The sequence below is a fragment of the Pristiophorus japonicus genome, chromosome 5 (assembly GCF_044704955.1).
Source record: "Pristiophorus japonicus isolate sPriJap1 chromosome 5, sPriJap1.hap1, whole genome shotgun sequence".
In the NCBI taxonomy this organism is placed as follows: domain Eukaryota; kingdom Metazoa; phylum Chordata; class Chondrichthyes; family Pristiophoridae; genus Pristiophorus; species Pristiophorus japonicus.
In genome coordinates, this window is record NC_091981.1 from 251084279 (window position 1) to 251100363 (window position 16085).

At 41.5% G+C, this 16085-nt stretch overlaps 1 protein-coding gene across 5 annotated transcripts in view; it reads right to left on the reverse strand.

Annotated features, from left to right (window-relative positions):
• The window catches only part of LOC139264671 (partitioning defective 3 homolog), a 984694-nt gene that overhangs the window by 23833 nt on the left and 944776 nt on the right, over positions 1-16085 (reverse strand). The gene's annotated exons all lie outside the window — the stretch shown is intronic.

Below are 16085 nucleotides of genomic sequence, written 5' to 3' on the forward strand. Positions count from 1 at the left end.
CATTGAATTTACAGCACAGAAACAGGTCATTTGGTCCAACAGATCTATGCAGGTGTTTGTGCTCCAGATGAACTTCCTTCCACCTCACGTCATCTGACCTCATCAACATATCCTTCTATTCCTTTCTCCCTCATGCACTTACCTAGCTTCCCCTTCATCAATGCTATTCACCTCAACCACTCCATGTGGTAGCAAGTTAAATTTCTCACCACACTGAGTAAAGATGTTTGATTGGCTCCTCATACTAAACATCCACCCTCTCCACCTTTAACGTACCATAGCTGCAGTGTGTACTGTCTACAGAGGCTTCTTTGGGCAGCACCGCTGAAACCCAAAACCTTCACCCCGAGAAGGACAAGGGCAGCAGGTGCATGGGAACACTATTATCTCCAAGTTCCTCTCCACAACATCCTGACTTGGACTTGGGTCAAAAATCCGAAAACTCCGTACCTTAAGAGTATTGTGGGAGCACCTTCACCAAACGGAGTGCAGCGGTTCACGGAGAAGGCCCATCAGCTGCGTCTTAGGGCAACTCGAGATGGGCAATAAGTGTCACCATGTCCACGTCTCCCGCATCCCACGAATATGAAAAAAGCTGGCTTGCAGCGAGTTATTTCCCAAGTCAATCCGCAGTGGCTTTATTTCAAAACCACAAAATATAGCATGGGTGCAAAATATCTTTCAAGTTCCAATCTTGTCAAACAACCCACAACTTTTGAAGTTAGTTCAATTTAAGTAATAGAAATTGACAAAATAGGGGCTATTATTATTAACTCCATCAACATCAAATGTTCATATCATACATAATGTGAGCAGGCTGAAAGAGTATGTCAGCATGATTGTTGATATTTCCCAGTCCACTTACCCAGGTGAATAAAAGGAATATTCTTTAAATCCGACAGAAATACATTAGTTCTGGGTCATAAGGTGACTGCACAAAGAGCCATCCTGTTGTCAGATTCATCATGACTATCACAAAGGTGCAAACTGCAATAATAACCTGCTGAGGACAGAACAATTACTTCCCAAAGTACACAGCAAGGAACAAAATAAAGACATAGTTATAAAACACCTTTTGCAAGCACGCTGACTGCTGGGTTTATGCTCCAGAAATAGTAGTGGCTACCACAATATCATAGGTAGTCCCTCGAAATCGAGGCTGAACAGTCCAATATGAGAACCACAGTCCCTGTCACAGGTGGGGCAGACAGTCGCTGAGGGAAGGGGTGGGTGGGACTGGTTTGCCTCACCCTCTTTCTGCTGCCTGCGCTTGATTTCTGCATGCTCTCGGTGATGAGACTCAAGGTGCTCAGCACCCTCCCGATGCACTTCCTCCACTTAGGGCAGTCTTTGGCCAGGGACTTCCAGGTGTCAGTGGGGATGTCGCACTTGATCATGGAGGCTTTGAGGGTGTCCTTGTAATGTTTCCTCTGCCCACCTTTGGCTCATTTGCCGTGAAGGAGTTCAGAGTAGAGCGCTTGCTTTGGGAGTCTCGTGCCTGGCATGCAAACTATGTGGCCTGCCCAGCGGAGCTGATTAAGTGTGGTCAGTGCTTCGATGCTGGGGATGTTGGCCTGGTCGAGGACGCCATTGTTGGACCAGAATAATGTAATGATTAGTTGTTACATATATATAATACTTTACAGCCTCGATCTTTGTGCATCTGAAGGCAAGCATCAATCTGGCTGCAATGTGTGCTTAGAACAACCTGTGCTACAAAGGATCTGTTTTGTAATTGCACAAATTTTGTCTGCTTTCTCTGCTTGCTTGCACTTGGGTTGGTGTGCGAGAAGAGAGGAGAGATGGACAGGTGATGAACTGTGAGATCCTCAAATCATTGCTATTCCATAACTGACTGTTGTCCGTGTGCTCTGTGAAGTGGCTAGATCTCCGCCATGATGCCCCCAAATGAAGGACTTGACTGTATTGAGAATGACTCAGCTCAGCACCAGCAAATTTTCACCATCGACGGTAACTAAGTGCACAACAATCGATAGTGGGTTAAGAACTCAGGTTTTCAGGGAGTCCATACTGGATCTGATTACACAGCTGCATGTTTCAGAGATGCACATATGATATCTTTAATCCGCTTACCCATTCCTCCCTCCCTAAACCTATTAAACAAGAATCAAAAGGATCCAAATGAAGAGATTAATTTTAAGCTGTTATGAGTGATATGGTATGTGGCACTGCTGGGTTTCAGGTCACTAGAAAGGCTTCACCACGAGGTACGTTTCAAAAATCTAGATGAGTTGGCCAAGATTCCACACCCATTCCAATTCATTATTGCATTAGATCATGTTCTTCACTCTCAGGTAAGAGTGTCCGATTTTTTGAGCACTGTGGATTAATTTAAAAATATACATTTTTTTTTAAACAAAGCCTTGCTGAATTTCAAATAGTTCTCTTTATACTTAAATGAAGATTAATTTCTAGACAACAATAATTGCTCCCACATGCTTCAAGCTTCAAGTATCAACACTCCCCATTTTTTCCCATAACACACAAGGATACAGTGATTAAGCCAATTTAATACAGATTTAAGATCTGGATTAATCCTTTGAGTACTCAATAACATTCAACTTCTAAAAATATGTATCTATTTTCTTTCCTGCATCAGCTATACATTTCTGATGATCTGTATTATAGAATGATTGATAGTAGGTTCTCCAAATAAACTGTAAAATGATAAAGCACTATTCTTGTTAGATAAATGGCACTGCAATCCTCAAATGATTGAAGGATGAATGCTGGATCCCACCCGAAATGTTGTTAACCTTTCATTTTATTCAGATAGTAATGGACCGGCTGTGAATTCTCAACTATATGTTATGTCATTGCTCTACTGTTTGTCACATGATTCTTACAGAACTACACATTAGGCCATTGTGATAGTAAGTACGTTGTGCACACACCTGTGAACAGTTTACTATTTGGGCAATTTGGGTAGTTTGATGACTCCCTCAATACTGCACTGGAATGTCATCCTAGTTGTATGTGCTCAAGTCCCTGAAGTGGGACTTCAACCCACAACCTTCTGACTTAAGAGGTGAGTGTGTTACCCACTGAGCCACAGTATGAGACACAAACTTCGGTACCGAGCCACATAAGGAGAAACTAGGGCAGGTGACCAAATGCTTGATCAAAGAGCTAGGTTTTAAGCAGCGTCTTAAAGGAGGAGAGATAGAGACGTGGAGAGGATTAGGGAGGAAATTTCAGAGCTTGGGGCCTAGGCAACAGAAGGCACAGCCGCCAATGGTTGAGCGATTATAACCAGGGATGCTCAAGACGGCAGAATTAGGTTGGCATTGTTGCTGTGTAGCTTCATTTTGGCTTTCTTGGGGGTGATTTGCATCATATGATTTGGGAGGGTTGGACTCTGCTCCAATGGGGATGGGGTATATTGTTTTGTGGTCAGAAGTGACTGTTGGTCTAGTGTACGTGATGCAGAGGGAAACATTTAGTTTTTTTGTACAGGGAGGTTAGGAGTTCAAGTTACATCCAAGATATTTGCAGCCAGATTCTGACCACATAAAAGGGATAGGCCTCATGAATATGGTGGGGGATGTCATGTGGCCTTGAGAGAGAGACATCTCCTTTGTTTTGGGGACAGTTAGCTTGTATCCCTAGATCTTTCTTCGAAGATGTTCAGGAGTGATGTGGAGGGTTTGGTTACAGAAATAAGTAGTTTTGTTTTCCTCTAAAGATTCACATTTTGTCCTGGAAAAAATGTTGGTTACTTCATATATACAGTTATATCAAATGATTTTCATTCATTTACAAACAGAGTCAAATATTTCAATGTTTTCAAAAATGTATCAATTGTAATGCACGACAACTTAATTAGGGAACATGTGCGCTTAAAATCTGTCAGGTGATCAATCTTGTTAATAATTAACACATCTGTAGAAAGGCAACATTTATAAAATATTCAATAAAAGTATCTTAATCCATTCTCCCAGTACTCAAGACATATAGGATGCTCACTACTTCCAGAATGTGTTAATTCTGATATATTAGCCCCGTCATCCATAAAACGGGAAAAAAAAAACAACCAAATCACTTCCTATCACGTTTGACCTACGGTAAATGAAAAATTATGTAGCAATGCAATTCCTGCAGGCTATCAGTCCCTTCTACTGGGAGTAGCTGAGGAGGGAGTCACAAATCTCCACTCATTCTAATGGCAACATGCAGGTTACTGTTCCAATTACATTTAACAATCAATGAATGCATTTACCAGAGGTTGCCATGAGGGTTTGGCAGATTGTTAGTAATTGCTGCATTAACTAACGCAGCACAAATAGCCTGTTAGTTGTGACTATATATCAATTTTATCCAAAACAGTATAGCTTCCAACGCAGAACACTAATGTACATTATGAAACAACTGAACTGATGCCTATGACAGATCTGATCTTACAAAAATATCTTCAATTTTTCAATACTTGTCCAATCCATTACATTTTATTTAGTATTTTTTTAAAAAGAGAGCGTTGTGTGTTAAGAACAGCATTCAAAGTTAACTCTCACTTTTGATACTTAATAAATTCACAACCACATTCTGGGTAATTTTCATTCAACAATTTAAACAAAAAAATAATTCCAAAGGAACTATGAATGTAGTTTTAAAGGGCCTCCTGGTTGGAGTATTTCACTAATAAATGCAGTACATGTTTAATAATTTTTATACTTTTGATTTATGACAGTCTTAGTTTCATTGTGCTATAAAGCCGTAAGATCCTGAATATTAAATTGACACACATAATATGCACGCACAGACTAATTGCTGGCACACTTTACAGAACAGACATTATATAGGCCCAGGTTTAGCGGTCAGCGGTGAACAAACGGCACTTGCTGTTAATTACACTTACACTTGCCCACAAGTCTGTGTGTTTTCGCACTGCGACTTGTGGTAATTTGAGACCCAAAACAGCACAGTGCCCTCTACAGGGGATCTGGGACTTGTGTGAACAGGGTAAGCCACAATGGGCTGGCTTTTACGGGGGACCATCGGGCATGATCGGTGGCGGGTCAGGTTGGAAAGTGTTTTTTTCTCACCGCTGTGAACACGCTGCTATGTGCCTTTTCCTGATGTTGGGTCCCTCGCCGCTGAGCAGACCCGATATGCAGAGGCGGGTTCACAGCAGGAACCCAATTCAGGTAATTAGAGGCTTATTTAGAGCTACTTACGGATGAATTTCAGCTCACCTTCTACATTTTACAGCTCGCCTTTGGGGTCTGCGCTGGTTGTGGACCACGTCTGTTAAGCTGAGGCGGGAGTTCAGTGGCCATTGAATCAGCTGTTGAGTTGACAGCTTCAAATGTACAGTAAAAGCTCCCACCTTAGAGATATCTTCCCACAACCACAAACTCTTTCTCACTGCATTTCCACAACAGATTCACCATGCTGCATGTCTTTATACAAGTCTCTATCCAGTCTGACCTCATTACCTCTCTTCTCATCATTGACAGATCTCTTCTGTCATTTCTACTTTACCTGCCATCTATTCCATCAGCATGGGTGCCCTTTATACTCTCTCACTTCAGTCCTCAGAATCCAACCACGATCAGCCCCAATACCAGCAGCACCAACGCCACCACCAACATTCTCCATAATGACCTGATGGTGTACAGGACACAGAGCATCAGTACCTGACCACATTGCTGCCTGGGAGGCCAGGGATGACCTCACCATGGCCAGATTTACTTCACTTGACACTGCACACCCTTGGTTACCATATGATGCACCAGGTTGGCACTACCCCACACTATCACCATAAAGCATTCCCACAATGCCCAAGCCATTCCTTTCACATTCATCTCTCACTAAGCCAATTCCAAAGGTGTACATAAATCTGTCCAAGATCGCAAAGTGTTGAAAATAAAAGTTTCAATGTTTGACACTACCTTAACAGAAACTTTACATCAACAGTGCATAAAACACCCAAGTGCTGACATTTGTGTGTCGTTAGTTGGTATGGTTGCACTAGGATGAGGGTGAGTGTGAGAGGTGGCGAGTGAGATGGGGATGTAATAATGTAGATAGAGAGGGATGGCTGGAGATGCAAGGTAAGTTGGTGTGAGCATGGATGTGCAGGAGTAGGGTAGAGAAGGCAGAGTGATGGAGATGTGATGAGAGGCATCAGCAGGATGAGATTGAGTGTGGCTTTGTACTAACGTTTTGAGATCTACTGAGAATGTTGGCCTTTATTGCAAGGGGATAGAGTATAAAAGCAGAGAAGTCCTGCTACAACTGTACAGGATATTGGTGAGGCCACACCTGGAGTACTGTGTACAGTTTTGGTCTCCGCATTTAAGGAAGGATATACTGGCATTGGAGGCTGTTCAGAGAAGGTTCACTAGGTTGATTCCGGAGATGAGGGGGTTGACTTATGAGGACCGGTTGAGTAGGTTGGGCCTATACACATTGGAGTTCAGAAGAATGAGAGGTGATCTTATTGAAACGAAAAAGATAATGAAGGGGCTCGACAAGGTGGATGCAGAGAGGATATTTCCACTCATAGGGGAAACTAAAAGTAGGGGACATAGTCTTAGATAAGGGGCCGCCCATTTAAAACTGAGATGAGGAGAAATTTCTTCTCTCAGAAGGTTGTAAATCTATGGAATTCTCTGCCCCAGAGAGCTGTGGAGGCTAGGTCATTGAATATATTTAAGGTGGAGAAAGACAGATTTTTAAGCGATAAGAGAACAAAGGGTTATGGGGAGCTGGGATGTGGAGCTGAATCCATGATCAGATCAGCCATGATCTTATTATTGAATGGCGGAGCAGGCTCAAGAGCCCAAATGGCCTATCCTGCTCGTATTTCTTATGTTATCATTGACACGTTTGTGGCACAGCACCCAGGTTCTCCTGACCATATCCCTGCTTGTGCCCTTCTGTGTAATGTGCAAACAGGCTGTGTCGATCTCCTGCGGGGTGGGGGGGTCTCTTCCACCCATTGGAAGGGAAGAGGATCTCCCTGCATAAGCATATGGAGGGAGTCATGGGAGAGCCTGGGTGCAGCCCTGCACCTCAATGCTGTAGAACACCGACAGCACAAATATCAAAATAAAGCTGGCCATGGTCCCTTTGAGGAAACTGGCTGATGATGCGTCATCAAATGACGTCATCAGACCCGCTTCCTTTTAATTGGCCAGGAACCTCGCAGGGTGAGCTTAACAAGCCCAATCAAGGAAAATTCATTTCAGGGGCTGGGATGGAGCCAGCAGCGGGGTTGGGACCAGTCACCATCATCGCCCTCCACGGACCCACCAAGGTCAACAAAATCACGGCCGATGTATCTCCTTAACCAATCAAATTGAAGAATCCTTATTGAGACAGGCAGAGTCTAAATGAAGAAGTGCAAGTTAGAATATTTAATTCAATGCCAAAATCATGTTCATAAAGTCAAAATAAAAATAGAGAAGGGAAGAAAGATGAACAATCATTAAGATCTGAAGGTAATGTGAATATGCTACACTTTTAAAAATAAATTTTCAATGCCAGAGGTGTTGTCTGGCAGTAGTTAAGCTTCATTTAAAAATTCACTTACATGTGAATGGACAAGCGCTAACTTTTTCTGGCATGTTTAGCGGGTACCTATCTCGTAATGACCACAAATTCTTGACCTTCCATGTATGTGAATGCTGAATCTCTTCGTGAAATACTGGTATAGCAAAGCTTGTGGAGGAGCAGACCATCTCAGACAGCAACTTCCTGATTTCCGCGGTTAACTGTGCATGTGTGGACACCGGATGTTGCTGTCTGATTTGCCTCACCAATCCGGATCATATAAAAGCTTCATAAAGTTGCTCACACAAGGGCAGCATACAGTTGGAGAATGGAAGAACAACCTAGAAACTGCAATTGAATCTAATGAGTGCATTTAAAAAATCCATACACGAGTTATTAAAATTCTTCATTTTTTAAATAATAAACACCCAAATGTGGACTGTTCTAAAGTAGCTCAATAAATAACAAAACAGTTTCTTTACAACATTTAGTTACAGGAAACAGTCTACTTATCTGGTACAGGGAGTGCCTTTAGTAATTATTGGAACCCAAATCTTATTTATTTATTGTACGCGGTTTAGAAATTTTTCCTCTTCCCTTATTTTGAAAATGTATAAAAATTATTTGAAGAAGTCAGTGTCAAAAAAATGAAACAACTAAAACTGGTAACTGGAATAGCTGGAAAGGTTGAAAGTTTAAAAAAAAACTTTATGGGTTAAAAATAAAATCACAAGCTAGACTACTTTCAAAACAGGAAGCGATATCAACGGTAGCCTTAGTCCTCCCATGAATTTTTCAGCTTCTGTTTAGGATGGTGTCATTAGGTAAGGCATTAATACTGTCCTTCAGATGCAGTTTCTGTCACATGCAATAAGTAAGCTATTCAAAGAGGGAGGGAAAGAGAGGTAAACAGAAGGTCACCCGCCCCTTTATAATGTACTGCCAAACAGAAATACACAATCTGGTGCTGTACAAGAATGACCCGCCAGACAGTCATTTTCATATATTTTTTGCCCAGAGAAGGACAGCAGCACATGATTTAGGAAGTCATGGTGATGGTGCACTAGAGGATATGGAATAATTGATTCAAAGTTAACTGTAGAAACGGAATTCGTTCTGAAAATATTAGCAGGGCTCAGGGTGAAAAAGCCACCTGGGCCCTGAATCCAGAGAGGAGAGAGCAAGGGGTCTGGTCACAACTTTTCAATTCTACTTAAATATGCAAATTGTGCTGCAGGATTGCAGAGAAGAGATGTAACTTTTTGTTCAAGTAGGGAATAAAAGATAAACGGCATAACTACAGACCAATTAGCCTAATGTCAGCTGTGTGCAAATTTTTAGAATCCATAATTCAAGATAAAATTAGTAAGCTTCCAGAAATGCAGGGTCATTTCAGAACAACCAGCATGGATTTGTTAAAGGCAAGTCAGGTTTGACAAACGTGAGAGTTTTTTTTTTGAAGACGTGACTGATTGGGATATGCAGTAGATGTGGTGCATTCGAATTTTCAGAATGTGTTCATTAAAGTGTCGAACAAGAAGTTTGTTAGAAATGTTTGGGCACATGGTAAAGTGGAACATAGCAGCGTGGATGGAAAGTTGGTACATAGACAGAAAACAAAGAGTTAAGGTTAATGGGCATTGCCTGAACTGGTGAGGGGTTGAAAGTAGTGTATCCCGAGGTCAGCGCTGGGTCCATTTTTGTTCAGTATATATGTGTGTGTGTGTGTCATCATCATCATCATCAGCAGCAGTCTCGGAGTCGATGATGACTTGCTTCCACTCGAAAAGTGAGTTCTCAGGTGACGGAGGAGTCCAATGCAGGACCTACAGTCTCTGTCACAGGGTGGGGCAGACAGTGGTTGAAGGAAAGGGTGGTCGGGGAACCTGGGTTGACGCATGCTCCTTCCACAATATATATTGCCTCTGCAATATATATGTATGCACACAAGAATAGGCATGGTGCATTTGTCCACCAGATACATATGAACTTATTAAAAGGCACGTGACTCTTGGTGACTTCTCCCCAGAAAAGATGGAGGATCCTCTTATTAATATGTAGAGACTGATGGATGGGAGAGAAGCTTAGTATGGCGAATAAATACATTTCGTCATCAGACTTCAGTTCCCCAATTCTATAGATGCCTTTTCGGCATCAAAGTTGACTTGATAGGTACAGCAACTCATCTTTCGATTCGACACTTTACAGCCTTCTGGCCTCAACACTGGGTTCAACAACTTTATACCATAACCACTGCTCCCATTTCTCGGACACCAGGTGCAGGCAATGGTTCTGCTCTTCTGCACCCGTCTTTTGTTTCTTTACTTGTCCCATTTCCAATCCCTTTAGCCTTGCACCATTTTGTCATTTAATGAGTCCTGCCCTCCCCTATCACAAACTTTCCCTGTTGTTCTTTCCTCCCCCCATCTTTTCCCTGGCTCTGCACTTCGCTTATAAAATATCAAATCTTTGACTTTTTCCATCGACCTGAAACGTTCACTCTGTTTCCCTCTCCATAGATGCTGCGTGACCTGCTGAGCATTTCCAGTATTTTCTTCCGTGTTATATTGACTGGGTGAAAACCGCACTTCTGCCACCAGAAGAGAGCTTTGCACTCTCTGCCGCACTCCCAGCCCCAACCCAGCCAGCCCCGCTATCCCCTTGCTCAGTACCATCCAATTTAACGTGACCTCCCCTCGTTTGGAAAAATCCCTTATCCAGAACAGGCCAGGTCCAGATAAGGGAGGTTCAACCTATAGTATCAATGAGAAAAACCCCTAAAACACCGAAACACAGCATAATAAATAAATAAAACACACTCACATATTTAAAATTAATTGAAATTTAATGTAATTAAATGTTTTAGAAAAAATATATATTTTTTGGAATTTTTTTGTGTTTTAATAATGTTAAAAGTAAACTTACCTTAATGTAAAAATGAGTGTTTAAATTTAATTTTTATATGTTTTAAAACTCTTATGCTGGTAAAAGTAAGCTATGTGCTTGCTTTTACCAGGCATAAATGTTTGAAGAACATTCGCTGGGCATGAGTTGGGCAAATAGCCCAATCTCTCCTGCAGATGTCCTTCTCCTAGGGACGTGGAGGATCTATCTAGAGACATCTTGATGGATCGGAAAAGCCAGTTTTCGACACAATGCGCATCACGTCCCGAAAACCGGCTTTTGCGAGGCCTTGCCGGGTCAGTGGGCATTTCATATAGACCCGGAGAGGCCGGAATTTTAGGCCCAGTATCTTCACACAGCATCTCCAAGATGCTATCATGCCATTGCGCACCCGAGTTAGATAAGGAACTGAATTCAGACTTATGTTCCAGCTTTCACAATGAGCAGCGGAAACCCCTGTTTTAATATGTATATGAATCCTCAGAAACTGCCCAATGACTATCTCTCCTCGCCTCCCCTTCATCCCACCCATGACATGGCCAAGGTACGGAAATCATCTTTGGAGAACCAGATACGAAACTGTATCCGGCCATCCTGTAATACAACATGGGGGTGGTGACCACATTGCCACAATCACAAAACATGCAACAATAAATGTGCTAAAATACACTCAGGTACAGTGCAGCGCCTAAAATCCGGAACCCTCGGGACCAAGGCCATTCTAGATTCTGGGCTTTTGATTTGCTTTTTGACGTCACAAATCCAGAAATACCAGAGCTCAGGTTCAGGTATTTCCAGATATTTGGGAACATCAGAAAGGGGGCGGCAGGGGGGGGGGGGGGGGGATTCCCACTGAGGAGCTGGTCAGGCCATCCGGCCCCACCAAAGAGGTCGTCGTCAGGTAGGCAACATCAAATATGTTGTCGGGCGGGCCACGTCAAGGATGTTGTCATCTGGCGGGGCCCCATCAAGGAGGTCGTCGGGTGGGCCGATGAGGAGGCCCCGAGGTAAGGGCAGCAGCGGTGAGGCGAGGCGAGGCCCCAAGGTCAGCAGGGTCGTCGTGTCCGGATGGCAGAACATTTTACGGATTCCAGACAACCCTGCCACCGATCGTCCCGGAGTCTGGATTCCGGAACTCCGGATTCTCGACGCTGCACCTGTACTTAGCTTAACAAACAAGCTCTTTTAGTTTATAAAGGCATCTTGCAGTCTGTGCATACTTGGTTTGACATTTTGACCTCCTCTGAGTAACTTCAAGAACCATCTTTATCAGGATTCACAAGACGATTTAAGGACATAAGAAATAGGAGCAGGAGTGAGTAGGCCATACGGCCCCCTCCGCCATTTAATACGATCATGGCTGATCTGATTATGGACTGAGGTCCACTTCCCTGCCCGTTCCTCATAACCCATTATTCCCTTATCAGTTAAGAAGCTTGGTCTTAAATGTATTCAATGTCCCAGCTTCCACAGCTCTCTGAGGCAGCAGATTCCACAGATTTACAACCCTCAGAGAAGAAATTCCTCCTCATCTCAGTTTTATATGGGTGGCCCCTTATTCTAAGATTATGCCCCCTAGTTCTAGTCTCCCCATCAGTGGAAACATCCTCTCTGCATCCACCTTGTCAAGCCCCCTTATAATCTTATATGTTTTGATAAGATTACCTCTCATTCTTCTGAATTCTAATGAGTAGAGGCCTAACCTACTCAACCTTTCCTCATAAGTCAACCCCCTCATCTTTGGATTTGCAGGCTATTCCTTTCTAAAAAAAAGTCAAAAAGATCATGTTCTCACTTATTTCTCTGGAAGCATACCTAAAAGTTATTTTTCACACACTTACTGTTATAACTCACTTCATCACTTCCCTCTGAAAACTTGCCAGAAACTTAATTCTCCCACTTTTTCCTCTCTTGAAAATGTCAAACCAGGACAGAAAAAATTGACGGCGTGAAAACTCTTCCCAATTTTGACTTGTATTTTTACTTGTTTTTCGAGTTAGCGGCGGGGGAGCCTGTGAGATCGTATTAAAAGTAAAATAAACTGTAGTGCCTGGCATCATAGTATATTTTAAAATAATGCAATTTATAAAGCACTAAATATTTATTGCTCAAAATTAATATCGTTCTTTTTTTTTTAAATCTACATTTTTGTTGAAAGTCAGAAATACTAAATTTTTGAGAATTTAAAAAAAAAACTCTTTTGCGATTACAGTAAGCCTTTCTGCTCTGCAGCAACATTTTAAAATTGTTTCTCATTTTTCCACAAACCTGCTCCATATAGAGATGGTGCTGCTAATGTCACATAGCAACAGATGCTAGAACCTAGCAACAAGGCACAGAGAACAAGCGAAATGCTGGAAAAAAGAATTCCAGATGCGAGAAATCAAATGTCATATGTAAAGACATGTGGTAAATTATCTTTAAAGTTTTCTTTAAAAAAACAATTGTAGGTTTAAGTATCCCTTCAAACCACCCTCGTGGCAACAAATTATCTAAGAGGTTACAGAGCTAAACAATTACGTGATGCCACAGCCAAGTTGGCTATTATGTTACTTCAGGTACTGTTATGAATTAATTCTTTTGCAAAAAAAACAGAAAAACGTTTCAATCATTGCAAGCTGTATTGAAATATCAAAGGAGTAAAAAGCTTAACGATCATGATTTTACAAATGTGAAAAATAATGTTAAAGCTCCAAACAAATACAGCTTAATTTGTGTTACATAACTTCGTTCCACTGTATGGACTTTCTCCTTGATCTGCCAACTTCAAACCCCCACCTGCCCGCCCAACCCCCTCCCAAACCAACTGCTAAAGTGCGTTTTTCTCCACTGGCTAATTAAATGTAGATGAAATGAAGCTGTGCTGTCATTTCCTTCCAGCACTCAGACCTAATTAGCAAACCTCAATAAAACAGCAGGAAATGGACATTTATTCTGCTGTATTTCGATGAAGCTATAATTTTTAAAATCTTCACCGAGTCCTATCTCCGAACCCCAGGGTCTTATCAGAAGGATGTACTGCATGAAAATCCATCCACGTACCAGTAACAGCAACACAAGCCTATTTTTCATTGTTATGATTTAGTGGTTGCTGGGCCTGAAGCCAGCAATTATACAAGGTACAAGCTTATTATACGAGTACCAGAATCATCATAACCTCTCTCATATGTTACTAATTCAATGCAAGAATAATTCCTACACAAGTTATTTTCCTAAATTATCAACCATATGGTTATTAAACACCGGGTGCTTTTTAGCCAAGGAGTCATTACAGAAAAATTATCTTTTAATATGTGGGCAGTCATATTTCATTATAACTTTGATTACTATTCTTGAAGTTTTCTCGGGAATTGTTTTTCCATTTATACTGTAAATGTTAAGCTTAAGACCCAACTTTCAAACTCTACAGCTGTGTTATTAGATGGTGTAAACAGAGGTTTGTGGTTATCAAATGCAGTTCTTTTGCGCTTTCCTTTTCAAAAACAATGGCAAAACTCAGCCAACTATGAAACACTATTCCCAGGAGCATTACACTAGGTACAAGTGCATCCCATAAACTACACTTGAAACGTATCCCATTCTGATCGAGCCATAAATGCTGTTCAGGACACTTACTGAACATATCAACTGCAAACACCAACATGAAACAACTGTAATCTTAACACCTCTATATATCAGATAACTACTTGGGGAACAATGTCAAGACATCAGACCACTTGTCTAAAACAAACACATTAAACAACTGTTAATAAAATCCCGATCAACAGTTTTAAGCATGTCCTGAATGTATCTTACAGTTTCAGATGCACTCTCAGTTTTATTCCTCAGAAAATTTTAATTTGAAATATATGACTTGCTTTAATAAATATTTCTAAGTTGGACAACAGTAAGGTTCAAACCAGAATGCTATTTATAGGCAGCAGATTTTCAATCGCTATTATCTGGTATGAGGATATGTTTTCCGATGATACCCATCAGTTCTTGACAAAATGTTCAGGATGGAAGATTTCAAGCGTTATCACTGCCTCATGTGCACCTATGAGCACCACAGGAAAAACCAGGATTTTGCAGCAATTAATTATCAGGGTATTAATTGCCGCTATCTGTGATTTTAATAACTGCACATTTGGATGATGCAGTGCACGTGATAAATATTTCAGAATGTCTCAGAAGGAATGGAATATCTTTGTATGTCTCAAAGGAATAGGAATGAATCTTTTTAAAATGAACAAAAGCAGTTAATGTACTGTACAAAGAACCCCAGTAATCTTGACTTTCTTTCAAACCAGATCTCCCATTTCTTTTTTCTAAAGCAAAACTCTTCACCTTCTCATTTTCTCCGCTCAAGACATTCACTCTCAATGTGATACAGTTCCAGCCCTCTGAGACCTTGCCTAAATTACCTGAATTGTTTCCAGAACCAACTTTAACAGTTTTCACATTAGAATTTGTAGCTTACTTACTTCTCGCTCATGATGAATTTTCTCCCAATTTATTTCTCTGGATGCATAGCTAAAAGATTGTTCCCATACTTACTACTGTTAACTCACTTCCCTTTGAAAACTTGCCATTAAACAGAATTCTCCCACTTATTTTCACTCCTTTCTCTTTTGAAAACACATCAAACTATCTCACTGTGAAAACTGCTAACACTGGTTCTGGAAATGATTCATCCTATTTCGGCAAAGTACCAGAGGTTTGCTGACATCCTTGGGACCGAAACTCTGCAAGAGCCAGTGCAATGAGGAAAGGAGGTGAGTCTGGCCAAGAAATGATTCTTGTGAGAGCAAAGATATTTGAGTGTCAGAAGGCAACTGAACATGGAGACCATCATAGGTCAGGCCGATCCTACCCTCGCCCGAGAGATGTGTACTTTCCATTAGAAATTTTGGATAGTGATCGAGAACATGAAACCTGGCTGGTTCTTTGGCCTTCCCTAGTCCAGGGGTACTGAGACCAATTTTAGCACCTTTTATATCACCCCAACTAATATCAGTGAATTCAGCACACACTGAGGATTAGGTCTGGAATCTGCTGGTCAGCGCGGCTCAGGAACACAACAGAAAATGGAGCTGCAAAGCGTTTTTTTCACCAAAAAGTCAATTCAACAACCACCTCGCCTTCCGTTTTGCTAGTTTTGTTTACGAACACATTGATTTGGTACATGGAATTCGCTAAAGAGTGCATCCCCTCATAGAAAATTAAAGTAAAGCTAAAATCACCATAAGGCCCCCAAAGACATAGAAAATCTGTTCATTCAATACTTGTTTTCAATGTATATATTGAGATGTGTCCATCACATTTTATTACACATGCAAATTTAAGTGCCATACTTAGGAGAAGGGACAGTCAATTAGCCCCGAATTGATCGCTGTGTGCCTGACCACACTTAACCTGTAAATAAACTCTGCATGTGCATATTTAGAGCAATTAGACCTCGTGGCCTTAAAGGGACAAAGCAGCTTATAGGCTCGCCTTAACAGCAAATACATTAGATGTTACGTCGTGCAATGATCCTCTCATATAAAACAATCCGTTACTTTGTCAACAATACCTTGGGAGATCTGCTTGTGCACAACAGCAAGCAAAGCTACACAGAAATTACAACACAGAAGAAAGCCATGTGGCCCAATGTACCTGTACTGCAGCCTTCGGTCGCCTGA